The following is a 9,081-nucleotide window of genomic DNA, read 5'->3' as shown; positions in this document are numbered from 1 at the left end:
CCTCGGTTTGGAAAAGTCGAAGTTTTAAATCCGGCAAAATCTTTTGCTATACCATTTTAAGGTGTGCTTAACAATTTTTTATTTACGTGTTTTACTAAGATTTTTAGTGCAACAGTATCTCCAGCAAAAAAAGATCTCCAAAGATGCCGTTTTATATTGTAAAGAAATCTGGGTTTTTGAAACTAATAAAGACAATGAATCATTTGAATTATTTAGCCTGGCTGATGTTTACTGCTCCAAAATATTTTAAATGTTTCTCAGAATGAAATATTAAAGAAAAATATACATAGAAAAAAGTTTTTGTTTTTTTACCCAGACAGTTAAAAAGAATATATTTTAGAGCAGTAATCACAAACAGTGAAACCGTGTCATTTTTATCCAAAATTATCATACTGTACCATCAGAATCTTATACCGGCCCATGTCTATGCGCGTTTGTGTGTCTGTTTTTAGTCGTAAACGTTGGCTGGCATATGTGTGTGGACACCTTTTGCTTAATGATGATATAACACCTGTGGTGCAGTATCAGGTGTGACAGGACCACATGTTGTTAGATGCTCACTTACACACATACGCGCACACACACACACACACACACACACACACACACACACACACACACACACACACACACACACGCGCACACACGCGCACACACGCGCACACACACAAACAAGAACGAACCAACACTAAAGACCCTCAGGCTCATGTGTGCCATGTAACCTTGGTTAGCCTGTAATATAATCAGTCCTCAGGTACCTGACATTATTTTATCCCATGCTGTTTTGTTAATATTTTCTAGAAAGGTGCATTAAGAAATGACTCATGTGTAATTAAAATATTCAAAACAACTAAATGTAAGTTTATAAAAATAACTCTATATATTAGCACATATTATACAGTGCTCAGCATATATAAGTACACCCCTCACAAACCTATCTTTTAAATTCATATTTTTAATAGTTAGTAATACAGTATTATTTGTGCATATACATTAGATTAGTCAGTGCTGAAGCCAAATCTGGAGATTATCTAAACAAAATAACTTACAATAATGGTCCAAAAACTAGTACACCCAAATTTATGTTATAAAAAAAATTAAAATAGAAATTTAAAAAGGAGGAAAAAGCAAAAATATTGAAAGATTTTTGAAAGATGTATTTATTTATTTTTTATATATTTTGCTTGAATTTAATTGTGAAGTTTATTTATAAACTAATTTCGAGAGGATCACGTGCTTATGATTGACACGGCTGGCCAGAGTCAAACTAATGTACGAACCACCAAGACGATTCCTAACTCAGTATAAATAACGTTCGAGGTTACTAAAGTAACCCTTCGTTCCCCGAGGAGGGGAACGGAAGCACTATAAGTGGATTTGATTTGTAAAATCCACGCATTGGGAGGATTCGGATCAGAAGCCGCTTGTCTGGAGAGTATTGAACGGGCCAATGAATGAAATTAATTGGCAGCGTAAGCTTGCGCAGGTGTGCGACATCTGCAATTATCTCAGCATACTGTATAAGCACACCTGAAGCCAGCAGACGCCATCCTTTTAAGCTGAAGAGACTTTCAAACAGCTAAGGGACAGTCATTATGGCGACGGAGTATAGTGCTTCCGTTCCCCTCCTCGGGGAACGAAGGGTTACTTTAGTAACCTCGAACGTTCCCCTTCGGGGGGAACTTCAGCACTATAAGTGGATTTGATTTGTAAAATCCACGCATTGGGAGCCCATTGAAAGCGCCATAATGACTGCACCTTACCAACACCCCCGATGAGGAGATAGTCAAGCAAGCGTGACGCACCCACATCATGGGGGGCGCGGTCCTCCAACGTGTCCCTGGCCCTAATTTATCCTACTTCAACAGAAGTTTTACGGATTTAGATATATTTTTTGGGAAGTCGTGAGCATCTAGATAATTCTAGGAATACGACAGTACGTTGGGAAGCGTGCAATCCCGATAGGGAGGACGCTGCGGAGGCCATCCGTTACCCAAGGGGGGGATAGATGGCAGAATTTACATGTGGACTAGCCCTAAAAAGGGGGAGTACGCATAGCAAAAGAGTGGTTAGCGGAGAGGGAAGACACGGGTCCGCCCAGGGGGGGGACTTAACCGTGGCGGAATAAGCATATGGGATCGCCTAGTGGGGATCACGCATAGCTGGCACCTATACCCAAAACGCGGGCTGACCAACGGGCAGACCTACAACGTAGTGGGCCAGCAAGTGACTCCTCCGCTGAGTCAGTGCTGGGGGCCACGGAGGAATCTGCAGGGCTCACCTGACGGGGAACTTTACTGACAGATAAAAAAGGCGCACGTACCTCCGTGTTAGGGAGAATGGCGCAGCAAGCGTGTTTCAACACCCTACCGAGTTGTCTCCTCAATCACCAAAGGGTTACCTAATACCCTTGAGGAAACCGGCTCCACTCGCAGATTGTAAAACCTTGCAAATGTGTTGGGTGTCGCCCAGCCCGCAGCTCTACAGATGTCTGTTAGAGAGGCATCGCGTGCACGCGCCCAAGAGGATGCAACGCTCCGAGTGGAGTGTGCACGAACTCCCGGGGGACACGGCTGACCTCGACTCGAATAAGCGAGTGAAATGGCATCCACAATCCAGTGGGATAATCTTTGTTTTGATACGGCACTTCCCTGCTGCCGACCGCCATAACAGACAAAGAGCTGCTCAGATGATCTAAAATTCTGAGTACGGTCCACATAAATGCGCAGAGCGCGAACTGGACAAAGTAAAGAAATTTGCTGGGTCTGCCTCCTCCGGGGGCAGCGCTTGCAGGTTCACTACCTGATCTCTAAAGGGGGTGGTAGGAACCTTGGGCACATAACCGGGGCGGGGTCTCAGGATGACGTGAGAGTAATCCGGCCCGAATTCCAGGCACGAGTCACTGACCGAAAATGCCTCCAGGTCCCCGACCCTCTTGATGGAGGCCAATGCAACCAGCAGAGCTGTCTTCAGGGACAGAAATCTTAGAGATACTGATTCGAGTGGCTCAAAGGGATCGGATCGCAGACTCGTGAGAACGAGGGCGAGATCCCAAGAGGGCATGAGAGGGGGGCGAGATGGATTAATTCGCCTAGCACCCCTAAGGAACTGGATGACCAGGTTATGCTTTCCCACGGTGCCGCCAGCTACCGCGCTATGATAAGCGGAGATGGCGGCCATGTAAACCTTGAGAGTGGAGGGCGACAGCCTGCTGTCCAACTTCTCTTGAAGGAAAGAGAGCACAACACTAATCTGGCAATTTCGGGGGTCTTCTCTGCGAGAGACGCACCATTCAGTGAATAGACTCCACTTCAGGGCGTAGGCGCGCCTCGTGGAGGGGGCTCTAGCCTGAGTGATGGTATTAACCACCGCAGTCGGTAGGTTACCTAAGTCTTCCTCGCGTCTAGGGACCACACGTGGAGGTTCCAAAGATCGGGGCGAGGGTGCCAGATGGTGCCCTGTCCCTGAGAGAGTAGGTCCTCTCTCAAAGGGATCCGCCAGGGGAGGGCCGTCGCGAGGAGTGAGAGCTCTGATATATAGGTCCGGTTGGGCCAAAGGGGCGCAACTAGCAGAACCTGTTCCTCGTCCTCCCTGACCTTGCACAGAAACTGCGCGAGCAGGCTCACTGGGGGAAACGCATACTTGCACATGCCCCGAGGCCAGCTGTGGGCCAGTGCATCCGTGCCGAGAGAGCCCTCGGTCAGGGAAAAAAAACAACTGGCAGTGAGCGTTCTCGGGGGAAGCAAACAGATCGATCTGGGCCTCCCCGAATCGCGCCCATATCAGCTGAACAGACTCGGGGTGGAGTCTCCATTCTCCAGGACGTAACAGCTGTCGTGAGAGCGCATCGGCTGCACGATTGAGCGTGCCTGGGACGTGAATGGCGCGCAGCGATTTCAGCCGCGGGTGACTCCAGAGGAGCAGACGGCGGGCGAGCTGAGACATGCGGCGAGAGCGCATACCCCCCATGCGGTTGATATACGCCGCCGCCGCCATACTGTCCGTCCTGACCAGCACGTGTTGCCGCTCCAGCACCGGTAAAAAGCGGTGGAGAGCGAGGAACACTGCCAACAGCTCTAGGCGATTGATATGCCAATGCAGCTGGGCACCCTTCCAGAGGCCCGCAGCCGCATGCCCGCGACACACGGCCCCCCAACCCGTGTTGGAAGCGTCTGTTGAAACAACAACATAGCTGGACGCCTGTCCTAGAGGCACACCGGCCTGTAGGAACGAGGGGTCGTTCCAAGGGCTGAGGGCGCGGCGACACAGCGCAGTAACCGAGACCCGGTGTGTGCCCGCGTGCCATGCGCGTCTGGGGACCCGATCGTGAAGCCAGTGCTGAAGTGGTCTCATATGGAGCAACCCGAGCGGCGTGACGGCGGCTGCGGATGCCATATGCCCCAGGAGCCTCTGAAAGAACTTCAGTGGGACCACTAGTTTGCTGTCGAGCTCCCTCAGACAGTTCAGCAACAGGCGAGCGCGTTCCTCGGAGAGGTGCGCTACCATGGTGATCGAGTCCAGCTCCATCCCGAGAAAAGAAATCCTCTGCACGGGGGCGAGTTTGCTCTTTTCTCGGTTGACCTGAAGCCCCAGTAGGCGGAGATGCCGAAGCACCTTGTCCCTGTGCATAATCAATTGCTCCCGCGAGTGGGCTAAAATCAGCCAGTCGTCGAGATAATTGAGTATGCGAATGCCCGCGAGCCGAAGGGGCGCTAGGGCACCCTCCGCGAGTTTGGTTAAGACCCGCGGAGACAGAGAGAGCCCGAAGGGGAGGACCTTGTACTGCCACGCTCGACCCTCGAACGCAAACCGCAGAAATTGGCGGTGGCGTGAAAGAATGGAGACATGGAAATACGCGTCCTTCAGGTCTATGGCTGCAAACCAATCCCGAGGACGAACGCATTGGAGAATGCGCCTCTGCGTGAGCATTCTGAACGGCAGCCTGTGCAGACAGCGGTTCAAAACGCGCAGATCTAGGATTGGCCATGACCCACCGCTCTTTTTGGGTACGATGAAGTATGGGCTGTAAAACCCACTCTCCATCTCGGCTGGAGGAACCGGCTCGATTGCACCCTTCGCCAGGAGGGCAGCAATCTCCTCTCGCAAGACAGGGGCGGACAGGGGGTTGACCCTGGAGAAATACACGCCCGTAAACTTGGGGGGCCGTTTCGCGAACTGAATCGCGTAACCGAGTCTGATTGTGCGTATGAGCCACCGCGAGGGGCTGGCCCGCGCTAACCAGGCAGGCAGAGCCCTCGCTAATGGAGTCATCGCTACAATCGCTGACGTACCAGCGGTGGGGCAGCGCGGAGTGGGTGTGCTGATCCGGGAAGCACGAGGGTCCCGCGGAAGAGCTGGAGGAGAGCGATTCGCTCTGGCTCCGCACCCTGACTCCGTGAGCCACTGGCGAAGCACGTAGAGTCTGCGAGCCGGAAGGCAGCGCATCCCGGACTGGCAGAACTCGTGCAGTCACATCCGGGGAAGGAAAAAAGTGCTCTTTTACTGATGTTTTGGTGGCACTGAAAAGTACCGTTGTTATCGGGGCCCCGCCCTCCAGCGGGGAAAGAGCAAGTTTCCTCTTCTCCGGATGGCCTGTCTCAGGGACGCTTCGCGGTCCGTTTACCGGACTTAACGGCGCCCTGGGCAGGAGGGGCTGCCTGCTTTCGAGGTGAACGCCGCGCCCGCTTGGCCGGAGGCGCAGGCGGGGGCGGGGCAGCACTCGTTGGCGGGCGCCCTCGGCGAGGAACAGCGGAGGTGGATGGCTCGGCGGGCGGAGCGGGCTTACGGCCACGCCGATAGATGACATTGCCCATCGCATCCGACTGCTCTTTCACCGCCTTGAATTCCTGGGTGAATTCACCGACGGTGTCGCCGAACAGGCCAGCCTGGGATATGGGCGAGTCAAGAAAGCGAACTTTGTCAACGTCGCGCATATTGGCCAGGTATAGCCAGAGGTGGCGTTCCTGAACCACAAGTGTGGACATCGTCCTCCCCAGCGCACACGCGGCGGACTTAGTAGTCCGAAGAGCATAGTCGGTCGCGGTGCGCAGCTCATGTAATAAGCTTGGGTTGGACCCGCCCTCGTGCAGCTCGGCCAGCGCCTGCGCTTGGTAGCGCTGGTAGGTGGCCATCGCGTGCAAAGCAGAAGCAGCCTGGCCCGCAGCCTTATAAGCTCTGGCTCCGAGGGAGGCAGACAACCTACAGGCTTTGGACGGGAGGCGGGGCAAACCCCGCCACGTAGAGGCGCCGCGCGGACAAAGATTGACCGCGATAGCGCGCTCCACTGACGGGATCGCCTCATACCCCCTGGCAGCTCCGCCGTCAAGGGCGGTGAGGGCGGAGGCACACGCAGCACGGGCAGAGAAAGGTGCCCTCCAAGACTGCGTGAGCCTACTGTGCACTTCCGGGAAGAAGGGGACGAGAGGCTTCGAAGGCTTCGCCTTCTGGTCCTCTACGTAGCACCCATCTAGTCGGTCCGGCTGCGGAGCTGGGGGATAAACCATCTCCAACTCCACGGCCGAAGCAGCCCGGGAAAGCACGGCTAACATGTCCGCTTCAGGATCCGATTTGACAGCGCTCACCTGCCCGGAGGGGGCGAGCGGGTCCGGATCTTCGTCGGACAGTGAAAGCCCACCCTCCGATGCCGCGGAGGACATCTGATCTCCGGTGTCAGCGAGTGTGAGAGCTACCATCTGGTTAGACGGATCACTCTCAACACCCGAAGCTTGGATGGAGCGCCGTGAGGAGCGAGAGGTCCGCGAGCCCGTGGGCGGCGGATTATCTCCCGCTGAAACCCTCAGATCTGCCTGAGCGCCCGCTGCTTTTTTAGAACAGGAGGCAACTGGGGTGGCTCGCTGTCTTGCGAAAGTTAGCCGCGATCTTAGCTGTGCAACGGTCATGGCATCGCAATGACGACATGAACCGCCCGCGAGCACCGCATTAACATGCTGGACCCCCAAACATGCAATGCAGTGATCGTGTCCATCATCCGGAGCCAGGAAACCCCCGCATCCAGAAACGCACAGTCGGAGCGCCATCCTGAAAAGGACGTGCTGCACGACTGTGTTGCTCTTTTAGGAAAGTTGCAACTATACGCACCGCTCTGGAGGACCGGACCCAAAGAACCGCAGGCAAGGGAGTAACCCAGCTCGACCGTCTGCCACCGCGAAGACCCACTCTGGACCGGGAGACACACTCGTTCGCTCTGAAGTGCTGATCAGCAAGAGGAACCCTCATCGACTCACTCAGAAAGGATCTGAAGCGAAAAGGATGGCGTCTGCTGGCTTCAGGTGTGCTTATATGCTGAGATAATTGCAGATGTCGCACACCTGCGCAAGCTTACGCTGCCAATTAATTTCATTCATTGGCCCGTTCAATACTCTCCAGACAAGCGGCTTCTGATCCGAATCCTCCCAATGCGTGGATTTTACAAATCAAATCCACTTATAGTGCTGAAGTTCCCCCCGAAGGGGAACCAAGCATCTTACCTTTAGTCATCTTCGTCTCGAAGAATCCACCCTTCCACCCCCTCTCCTCCTCTTTAGCTCTATAGGGCAGCACGGTGGCCCAGTGGTTAGCACAGCAAGAATGCCTCTGGTTCAGGTCTCTACCCGGTCAATCGGCATTTCTGTGTGGAGTTTATGTCTCCCCATGCCCGCGTGGGTTTTCCTCCCACAGTTCAAAACATGAGACATAAGTACTGTAAATTGACAACCAATTGACAACCATCTCTACATATTAATTTTAAATCTGTTTTGTTTAAATGCACAAAAATACATTTCCTATATTCAAGAAATGGAATAAAAAATGGATAAAAATATTAATTTTCAAAATGCGGTCAAGTATGCTGAGCACTGTATGGATTATTATTTTTTATCTATAATTTTAATTTTAATTTTAGGGATCTTCTTGTGGTATATCAATTTATTTTTATGCTTGTGATGAAATAGCATTCAGCTTGAGCTCTTTAAACCATGCGTAGGACCTTTTCTCTATGTTTCGCTGGTAATCTCTTTAAACAAATGATTATTTAGGCCTATTTAATTATTCATTTATTATTTTTGTACCATAATTAAGACATAAAATGAGATCAAATTTAATCAGCAACGAAAATGTAAATGAAACCTGTAAGTAAAAACGTAAATAAAAAATCTTATTTATTGACTGTCTTAGATCTATCACTTTAAAATAACAAACAATGTACATCACTCTATATTTAGGCTAAAACACTGCTTTATTCATTTTTTTTTATTCCTTCTTATTATATTTGTTTGTACTTTCAATTTAGTGGTCTTTTATTTCTTTAATTTTACTTTTTGAAATGAATCCTCTTTTCAGTTAAGTTTATAATGATAATAAAGCATGTTAACATTTTTTTTTCATTATCAAAGGAATTATAAGGCTTTGTTTTATTGTTTCATCTTCATTTACTAGTAGCAGAGTATTTACAGATACTGTATATTTCTGTCCGTTCGCATCCCGTCGCTTTGTGCCCCCTGGCGTCATAGTGGCTAACTGCGGTTATACCTAAAAACACGTTCTTACTCTTTTAGTGCGGCGGTGGTACAAGATGCGGCAGTAATGCTCCTTTTAAAGTGTCACCCACTGTACATCTATGGGGTCAAAGATAGGACGTCCTATTTTGGAATCTGCGTTAAATTAAGTTTTATAAACACATAAAAAACAAAACAAATGCAAGTGAAATACTTATGAATTTTGAAAATATCAAAATATGGATAAAATCATTTTCCATTACCATTCAACGTAACAGATGTGTTTACGTAAAACTAATTCCTGTATAAATAAACACTTATTCTGACAAGTAGTTATTAATATAAATCCTATTAATATAAAAACAAAAGCCTCCTGGTGAACACCCATGAAATGTGAATGATGCTGGATAAAAATTTAATTAGCATTTTGGGGCTGCACTTTGATTCTAATCGAGTCTTTCAATGTTATCAAATGATTGTTGTTCTAAATATGCCTGACAGCAATGTTTGTGTCTAAGTCATCAATTACAGCATATAAATCATTTAGTTCGGGGTGCTGAACTATCAGGTCTCTAAAACTTTAATGTGA

This window comes from Danio rerio, chromosome 16, assembly GCF_049306965.1.
Source record: "Danio rerio strain Tuebingen ecotype United States chromosome 16, GRCz12tu, whole genome shotgun sequence".
Lineage (NCBI taxonomy): Eukaryota > Metazoa > Chordata > Actinopteri > Cypriniformes > Danionidae > Danio > Danio rerio.
Note: the sequence above shows the minus strand (reverse complement) of the source record.